The 10186-nt window shown below is 40.7% G+C and overlaps 1 protein-coding gene across 11 annotated transcripts in view; it reads right to left on the reverse strand.

The window, feature by feature from the left end:
* Positions 1–3408, reverse strand: part of LOC143436077 (uncharacterized) — a 93277-nt gene extending 89869 nt beyond the window's left edge. For 7 of the 11 annotated variants that reach the window (XR_013106299.1, XR_013106303.1, XR_013106304.1 and 4 more), the window contains exons 1-3: positions 3305–3408; positions 2846–2989; positions 491–702 (exon numbers count right to left, since the gene is read on the reverse strand). The gene's annotated coding sequence lies outside the window, so the exon portion shown is untranslated. Of the gene's footprint in view, positions 1–362; positions 423–490; positions 703–2845; positions 2990–3304 lie in introns of all 11 variants that reach the window. The other 4 variants (XR_013106301.1, XR_013106298.1, XR_013106296.1 and 1 more) reach the window with 3 other exon arrangements.
* Between the last annotated feature and the right edge of the window lie 6778 nt (positions 3409–10186).

Raw genomic sequence — 10186 nt, forward strand, 5'->3', positions numbered from 1 at the left:
AAGTAAAGATTATTTTACTGACACTGCCTCCCCCCCCCCCGCCCCGCTTCCCGCTCCCCCCACACACACACACACACTCATGAGGATCAACACCAAAAGCAATCAGCAGCTCTTGGTTCCCAAGGAGGAAAAGAAACACTGGAGGCACCTGATTGCACTTGGTTAACAAAAGCTAGGCAGTCTTTTGAAAATGACAAACAATAAAATTCTAACTGGTTATCTCTAAACCTCACACGCTAAAAGAAAACTACTCAAATATTACATAGTCATATTTAGAAAGCAGTTTTTCCGACACTGCTCGGCAAGAAGCACATGCAATGTTTGAAAAACGTTGATATATTCTTTTTCTTTTTTCTTTTTACCTTTCAGTTCGAGGAGGGCGTCACTCTTCCTGGATCTCATTTTCCTGAGGATAGTCCGTGCTGGCCGATTTAGAATAAAAATCATTAGCATATTAAAAAAGAGAAGGAGAGAAAGAAAGAAAACCTACCAAGATGCTTTGAGAAGGAAACTGGTGGTGCTAGCGGCAATAAATGTCTTTCCTGATCCCTATTCCAACCTCATCTTATTCGCCGTGTTTGTTCCCCGCAGCATCCAGCAGTTAGCAGTTTTTAAGGGAAGACTGTATTCGGGCTCATCTGCTGAATGGGGGCTGCGTTCTCCATAGCCTCTGATTCAGCCGGGCTCCTTTTTAACAAGGGTCTAGAAAGCAAGTGACCGGGTACCATTCAATAGCACACCGACGTTACGGTCCTGGGTGTTGCCAATATCGGACCCAGCAACTTTCCCTCAAAAAGCCTAAGACAACTGGTCCCCAGCGTGGAGTCAAAGCACGTCCGCCTGGGTGTGCTTTAGTGCTTGGGCAAAGCGATGCTCGCAGGGTCAGGGGAAACTAACGCTGACTTACTGGGTCCTGGCGAATGTGGGTACAGGCTAGGCGGTCCCAGTGGAGAAAGTGAGGATGTCGAAACACCCTTCCTTGCTCCCTCTGTCCACCTACCGTCTTATCATGCAACTCACAAATGAAATGCTAATAGACGCGAGGACTGATGCCAATTTCCTGCACTTTGCTCAGCGTTGCCGCGGCCCCAACACAATAAAAGATAGCTGTTTGCGGAGAATGCCTTGTTCCATACCATTAACTCCGAACAAAACATATTTTTAGTGGGACAGCGGTGTTTACTCGTAAGAACAGATGAATTGTTCTGCACCATATATCACCAGCAGACAAAGACATTCAGCTACAGTTTTGGACATAAATCAAGGTACATGCTCCTCAATTAAAAAAAAAAAAAGAAAAGAAAAGAAAAAATGACTGCGTAAGTCCCTCAAACCACAGAGATTGAGGTCAGCCTGGCCATAGCAACCACAAGCAGAACTTCGGTTTCCAGAAAGACCTAGCAACCGATAAATGAGTTCAGATCTCTTTTCATCTCCACTGGTGTGAAAGCCAAAATTAAAAAGATTAGATCACCCTGGACCCATCACAAAAGGTACCACAATGAAAAAGTCATTTCCAGTCTTTGAATCGCATCAAAAAATAACATTCATCCTTGCTATAATGAACAACTTTCAAAGTAAATTGAATCTCCATAGTCGCAGCTTTCCCTGGCCGAACAGTATTTACATAACAATATGTCACAGGAAGACCTGAATGGATCTTGTAAACGCGGAGTTGGGGATAAAAAACGTCTTTAGCCCAGATTACTCTATGTTCCGACTACTTTGTAACGTCTCTCCTATAAACTGTGTCTTGGACCACGGACATAAACAATGTTTTTAAATTGTGGGGAATCAAAGTTTTAAATGCCAGGACTTGCCCAGTGAACTACCTTTGTGGGGCAAGAGTGAAGATAAAAATAATAATGATAACAACAACAACAACAGCAACAACAACAAATCACTTACTACCCTTAATCCAGGCTCTAGACTCATTCTGTGGCAAAGAATTTTCACCTGTGCAGATCCTTGTCTCTTTGTTCAGACCAGCAACCTTTCATCCACAAGAGCAGCTTTTACATAGGATTTTTCACACAGTACTTAAAATAAAAACACATTTGCAGATTCTTTTTCTTCTTAGCGTGTGCCTCATGCATCATTGGCTATTTCCTCGAAAGTCTAAGACACGATCCATTGTCATGACAATAATGTCTGTGAAGTTTTAGGAATGTCTCCACTCAACTGTGTTCATCTTCAGCAGTCTAACTGGGACTCCTGGTCACCAAACAATAAATTAAGAGCTAGTCTCTAAATCACAGCACTCCCAGAAACTATTGAACCCTACATATGCTTCAGATGGCGTGTGTTCAAAGTAAGACAGTCAAATCTATAGCAAAAATATACTGGCCTAATCTTATCTTTTTGTGGAGGCTCATGCAGATATTACTATTTGAACTCCACAGGGAATCTCATTAATTTTTAAAACTCTCTGACCTCAGTACAGTTGAGTGTAAAAATAATTACAAATTAAGAATGAAAGAACAAGAACGCCACTTGAATTCTGCACAGCCATACACTCTGCCTTACACAAAACGTTACTATCATCAAACAGAAATTCTGTTTTTTTTCTACAGATATAGATTTAAACAGCATGATAAATGTCACCACACAGACATAAAAAGCAGCTCACCCTTCCTCCAGTCCCGCTCACACCTCACCTCTGAAGATTCTAGTAACACAAAGCCCTGCATGAACACTGACAGGTTCTGCAAGCAAGGGACATTAGGGAGGATGCCTTCTCAAAAATATTTACCTATAGCGAGACTTCCCTTTTCTTTACCACAAATGTCTCTCTCAGTCACAAAGATTCAGAATTGCAAGAATTGTATATAAATATTTTTCTTACCTAAAACTTGTCAGAAGAATGGTCTTGTCGTCGTCACGGTCACCTCTGCCAGTTCCCCCTCTTGCCGTCCTGGGAATTGTCTCCGATATGTTGATTATTCTCTGCCTCAGTCACATCTGTGACACTCATCTGCCTGCAATGAACCTATGAGGAGAAATGAGAGAGGGAGGGCGACAGAAGGAGAATGTGAAAGAGGAGAGAGAGAGAGAGAGAGAGAGAGAGAGAGAGAGAGAGAGAGAGAGAGAGAAAACACTACAGAGAGACTAAGAGAAAGAAAGAAAGCCAGCACAACTACTGACTTGAGTCTAAGAACCTAAAACCTCTCGACAAGTGAAGCCTGAACAAAAATGATCAAAGCTTTGTCCTTCATCAGCAGAGTAGACAGCCTTTTTTCCCCCTCCCTCTCTCTCTCTTATTCTGTCTTCTCTGAAAAGTAGGGCTGTTAGTGGGGATTCTCACCAGGAAGGCACAGACAGAGGCAGACCTTCTCCAGAGCGGTAGTGCTGCCTGCCCAGCAGCCAGTGCAGAATACAGGTACCTATTGTTCCAGAGACAGATATGTAGCCAGCCAGTCAGCCTCTGACAGATCTCAGCAAACCAGCGAGCCTGTCTTCACTTTAACTCCTTCTTTCCTAGTGCCTTTTATGGAGAAGCACAGGTCTTCTTATCACCCAAGAGAAATAAATGGGGCTGAGACAGATGATCTCATGACAGAAGCTAAGCATGCATTTTTTTTTTTCCACAAAGAGGGACTTTAGCTACTAGTCCTGAAACATGGCATTTGAAAGTAAATGACTTCTCCCTCTCTGAGAAGAAATGAAGGGTTAGAAAGGGTTAGAAGAGGAAGACTTAGCGCATAAGACAAAACCTTGCTGTGTAATGTGAGCAAGGCTGCCAAGTTAATAAGGGAGGAAGAAGACAGATATCAAGGTTATTGCAAATACCCTGACTGTAAATATAGATGTCCCAGTACAGATGGGCTCCTTTAAACCAGAAGGGTCACAATCTTGTGCATAGGGGTAAAGCCCATTTAAAATATCCTCTATAAAATGCCACTGCAGTAAATGTTTCCCTAGGGACTGAACTCTCTGTGGTTCTCTCTCTCTCTCTCTCTCTCTCTCTCTCTCTCTCTCTCTCTCTCTCTCTCTCTCTCTCTCTTATAAACTCTTGTTGCTTTCTCAAGCTTCACCCCAATGTCTCTCATCTCCAGTTCCTTACCAAAGCCTAAATCTCGCAAAATTACAGAAACTCAGAGGGAAAAAAAAGGCTTATTCTCCATTCTCCTTGGTGGATCTAAAGATCCAGATAACAAGGTTGATTCTTTAAATTCCTGGACCTCAACAGACCACACCATGCGTCTAGTTTTCATCTCTGTGTATTAACTGAGTGGCTTTCTTTTCCTGTATAGTGTACAAAAGGAGGGTTTACTTTGGGTTATATGACAAAAGTAGAAAATGGGGAATAGAATGAAAGAATAGTAGCTTTGTCCCTGAGTTAAGATAAGAGGTGAAGCAGAAAAGACTCACTACGTGCACTTTACTTTTTCTGAACACTGTTAATTGTTGCCAGGATTCCCCCAAGGAAAACTGTATAATCTGAACTCATAGGTGTGCTGCAGAGAACAGAGATGCTTATGAAATTCCTTTGTAAAATCCACATTCAGGCATCACTTTACAAAGCCAGAGGGTAAATACTCAAAGCAATAGAAGGAGGTTTAGTCATGCATGGCTGTTAATGGTAATGAGACATGTAGAACAGAGCTATGCACAGCCAAACAGTTTCTCCTAAGTAGTTAGGGCTTCCTTTATTTATTTTTATAAGCAAACTAGTAAGTAGATGGCACGACATCAGGGTGTTTTAGAAAACTCTGCACCGGAGTGGGGAGAGCACTAAAAAGTACAGTGTCTTTTATCCTGAATTCCAACATTTTGAAACCATTTCAAGCCATGCTGATTTGACTAGAACTCTAAGCAATTAATACAGGCTTTAGAAACCCAGAAGTTAAAATTGCTTACTTTGGTGACATCTGAGAAGACGGTCTTGTGCTTTCTGCGCAGGGATGTGTGTGTGTGCGTCTATTAGACTCAAGATGTCAACCGACTCCACCCGAGCAAAGAGGAAAAATTAAGTGTAAACACTTTCTCAATAGACACTCCCAATTCTCATGTATCAGCGGGAAGAAAGCAAGAAGATCTTGTAGCTCATTTCTTCCCTGTTCATAATCGGATTCCACGCACCCCATTTTAAAGGATGTGCTTTCTGTCAATGGACAGCTTTGTTTGTTACCACTATCTTAATAATAAAATAGCAGAAGCACATTCCATGAAAGCAAGAACCTTCTACAGAAGAGACCTGGATCTCAGTAGAGATGACAGCATCTAACCCCAGCTCCTAGTGCTACCCATAGGCGACAGTTTCAAGGAAACCTGTAGCCTCTCACTCCTGAGCACATGAGAAGACTTAAGAGTAAGTGCACTTAATTAGAGCATCACCCAGCCCCCATCCAGATGTTATCTTCAATGCCCCCTTCCCCTTTTGATCTTTCTGTTCCACTCCTGTTCTCTTCCGAGTGTTGGTGTGCCAAACTTGTTTTAAATACTCAGCTTTCAACAGGTTTGAATACAGACAGTTCTCATAGTCAGCGCGCATCATTCTCTGGGTGCGTGTGAAGAGGGCTATCCACATGAATGAGAGTCATATATATGCACAGGGAAACACAAAACAGACATGTTGTGGAGGGTGCAGACGCCCATGTGTGTCCACTGTGCACAAACAGGGCTCAGTGTTCGAGCAGAGTGCACACTTTTCTATGTTTTGAAGTAGAGAAACGATCTTAAGCATTTCCTTCTCATAAAGTTCCCAGTCCGACTCTACGATGACTCTACAATCCATCAATATAACTCTAAGCTTATAAATCACACCCTCCCCCAATTTGTCAAATAAGTTACTTCAAGTAAGAGCTCAGTAGGATGTGCCAACTGTTTTTCCAAAAGAAAAGACAAACTGTCGTGTGTTAGGTTTGTAACATCTAAACACAGGAGAGTGAGGCTCTACTGTTTACAGCAGCCAGGGGTCCTCTAAGTCCTGTGATGCTCCCCTGGGTATTTAACCCTTTATGTCCACATAACTTGATCTGAGAGACCCAAAACAGAATTTCCCAGAAGGGATGTGGAAGGAAACATAATGTCATCATTATATTAGTGAATATTTTAATTTTTAATTATCCCCCCAGGGTATTCCACACTCTCAGTTATTTATTCCCACAAATAAGCCCCATGCTCAGGTGACTTCTGAGGGACAGTTCAGGGATGCTTTCAGTAACTCAACTCCAGTAAAGTTAAAAATAGTCTCTCCACCAAATTAAACATTATCTAAGTTCTCCATGCAGCTATTAGATACACAGAACATCACCTCTGTGCGCAATCTGCAAGTGGCTTAGATTGCATATTAAAATTCTAATTAAAAGTCTCCGTCTTATCTATGTTGGCTGATTTGAGATTACAAAGTAAATTCTGATTTGGAGTGAAAACTTGTGAGGAATGGCGATTTCTGGTGGGTGCATTAGTAGCACAATTATAAAGATTTTGTAAAGAAAGAAAATTAAAGCAATGAACAAATTCTGAGAATCTCTTCAGACCATGACCACTTAGTGTCATGAAGATGTCCCGGTGACTTCTGTTCCCCAGAGTTTAACTCTCTTGAAAGTTGGCAAATGGTAGTCAGGAAAGCTAACATTTCCTCAAGACACAAGGGGGAAGTATTGGTGTAAATGACATTCAAAGTGGAAAAAAAGAAAAAGACCCTAGCACATATTTCTGTAGGATTTCAGATCCAGAATGCAGTCTGAATCAGTTACCTGGGCTTCCATTTAATTCATAGTTGGATAAAGATATTGTTTCTGGGAGTTTTGTTTTAAGGGGTCATGAATAATTTCATAGAAAATATTAGAAGGTATCTGACACCCTCCAAAGCATAGCCTTTAGTGGGAACAAAATTACACCTTTTCCCTTGCTAGTCTCTCACCATCCCACGATTTGATCTACTTTGTGGTCCAGCTGATCTATTCCCAGCCATACAATTTAAATGAGATAACTACTTGGGTTTAGAAAGGCCCTGTGAGCTATTTTTATTCATCAGTTAGTAAGCAGTGGGATGCTTTGAAATAATGGCAGAGCACTGTGCCTTCCTTATTCTACAGTAGCTGCTGGAAGTCAAGTCTGAGAACACACACACACACACACACACACACACATATGGAAGAGAATGTTAATATTTTGAGTAGCAGCAAAAGGAAAGCATTTGCATCTTAGCATGTGTAAAAGAAACAGTATGTTGTTCTGAGTGAATGTGCCCCCAAAGTACTCTCAGACTTCCAACACAATGAATAAGAAGTCAACATGAAACTGGCTGATGAGAGCTGATATCCAACACAAAAGCATTTCACAGAAGTTAGGAGACTCCCAGGAGGGGATTAGCCAAGGGGAGAAAAAATGAAAACGATTTCCTTACATTTACTTTGCATCTTTGCATAAGCCTTTAAAAGGATAGAATATTCTAGAATAGACATTTCTTTCAGGAATTCCAATGTTGGAAGTTTTTTTTTTTTCCTCAATAGATACTCTATAGTCAGATCTTTGAGCGAAGCAGGACTTATCTGGCATCTCTAAGAAAGAGATGTATAGCAACTGGTAGTGTCCTGATACAAGAAGAGCCTTACAGGAAATACCCCATTCTTCCATTTCTGTCCTATGTAATCTTCCCCACCCTTGGCTAAAAGTTGGGATAAGGCATGATTTATTAATATGGCATAGCCATTACAATCTGAACCAAAACGTTATTGGACCTTTCCCTAGCCACTGCTGTTTAAGAAAGTCTTTAAAAAACAATTTAGTTTCCTTCCACCCAGTCAAGTTTTCTCCACAGATAATTGACTTTCATTATGTGCACAAAAAGCATCAGTGGAGTCAGCATGCATGAGGCATTTGAATATTTTCAAATCAAAAGTACGTCTGTATTTATGTTCTTCGGGTGCCCAAACACACTCTCATTTGATTCTGTGTAACTGATCATTAAGGCTCCTCTAATGGAAGAGGAAGCACCCATGGAAACTGGAAAGGCCGCCTCTACAGCCAGGCTAGTCAATAGTAGTAAGAGAATTGTAATAGTCAATGCTGTGAACTAGATGAAGCCAGCTGCTTAGACAGCCATGTGTCCTTTCTGGGAACCATGCTGACTTTCTGCAGCCTCCACCCGAGAAAAGTTCTGTCTTGGTTCTCTGAGGACGCTTTGAGGATGTCAGGGCTTTTCTTGGGATAGTCTTGTCCTATAAAGTGTGTTTGAGATGCCAACGTGTGGTTGCTAATTGTCCATAAGTACCTTGAAACATTAGATTACCAATGTTAATAATCATCTAAATACAGCATGGCAATATGAAATCAGCCAATTACCATACACAGCAGTCTCTGACATCGCCCCAGTTGCCATAAACTTAAAAAACAATAAATAAACAAACAAAAACAGCAACAGTTACTATTACTTGAAAATTAAACTCACGAAATAAGACTCGACTGTAAACTTTGGAGAAATAAACATAGCAGCTATGCAATTCTAAAATACAGTCTACTTACTTGAAATGTCCATCCTCTTCTGAGTTAAGAATCTATTTTTGAAGTTGAAGCATTTCACTTTTTGAGAACTTGCCCGTGGCTTCTTGATCCCAAGGTCCCTCTTCTACTGGTGAACCATTATTAAATTTAAAAAGCCACATTTAAATCGCATTTCAGATACTTTATGAACATCACCAAACTTGTGAGCCTGACTTCTATTTGCTGCTGTCCTGCTTCTATTTGCTAATGTCACCAGAGCTGTGCAGTTACAATCCCATCAGGCATTTTAAAATTCCATTCCAGGACACAAAATTGAGAAGGAAGTGGAAAAGCCTTCTTCATCAGAGTAACGTTCCATTGGATAGGAAGGAGAGGGTTGGCAGTGTTCAATACAAGATCAAAGCTTGATGAGCAATGGGAGAAGCTGCTTTCTGAGCTTTCTGAGTTAAATTGGGGACCGGACTTTTAATTTCTCAATGAATAAATCAAAACAAAAAAAAAACATAGCACAACAGACTTCATAGACTTCATAAAGCTGCTACAAATCAAAAGAAAAAGCAGAGCAGGCAAGAGAACGAAAAACGAACGTTCTAAGCAAGTGAGTTTCTTCTCTCATTCCTGCGCTGTGCACGCTCTCAGCCCCTTGGTGCTCCCTGCAGACTACGGTGGGTCCTCTTCCTGTTGAATCCACACTCCTCCCGAACACAGGACACATAATGAAGCAGAGGTCAGGCTGTGTGGACTTGGTGTTTACTGAGACAACAAGTCAGAAATGATAGCTTCTTCGGATTTATGAATTTTTTTGTCCATAGTCACAACCATCGGGCATTTACTTTATAAAGACTGCTTTTAGATCCTTCGTGCAGTTTCCATAGCGATTTCATTTTTTTCCCTTTTATCACAGATTGGCTGAAGCACTGCTGCCCTTTGTGTGTTAAAAGGCTTGCGCTACCAACTGTCGATATAAAAGGTAGCTGAAGCAGGGATGCAATATATACAGCCAAAAATAATTGAAACAGAGACACTCCACTGGAAGGTTCCAGAAGATTTTCTTCATTCCCCCTCCTCCCCCGTGTATCAATGTGATAGTACAGCAGAAAAATAATTTTGCCTGAACTCTCATAATTACTGTGAGTTAAATGTAGTTATATTTTATGCAGTGTACCATACTTATATTAAAACACTCATCATACAAAACGTAATCCCTTCATAAAAGGCTTTAATATCGCTTACAGGGTTCTGAGCGTCTGGGCTTGTTAAACATAAAAGTTCACAATGAAAACATTTCAATTTTAGTTACTTTAGATTTCACAGAAGCATGCGATCCAGCACTGATCCTTCTTTTATTTCTCAGTGTACTTGATTTTTGTGTGTATCATTTCCCCCCTATTCTTTTAAAATACATAGCATTTTTGCTAACCAGTACACACTACCTACTCCTAGTCAAACAGTAAAAACTCAAGCAAGAAAGAAAATGTTGCTCTTAGGCGCCCACTACAGCAAGGATCTGGTTAGTAATGATTCTCTCATCTCGGGGGGTTCTTCTTTCTATTAAAATAGAGTATTTAAATAAATTATAAATATTACACTGATTTTCCTTCTAGTCCTCATCATACTTAATAATGCTAGTACCTGAATAATCCTAGTCAGAGGTTGCTATACTCCTCAGGGGAATGTCTGTTTTCTAACTACTTATTAAATATATTGAATTCTTGTCACAGAGTTCTGGATATAT

This window comes from Arvicanthis niloticus, chromosome 22 (assembly GCF_011762505.2).
Source record: "Arvicanthis niloticus isolate mArvNil1 chromosome 22, mArvNil1.pat.X, whole genome shotgun sequence".
NCBI classification, from domain to species: Eukaryota; Metazoa; Chordata; class Mammalia; order Rodentia; family Muridae; genus Arvicanthis; species Arvicanthis niloticus.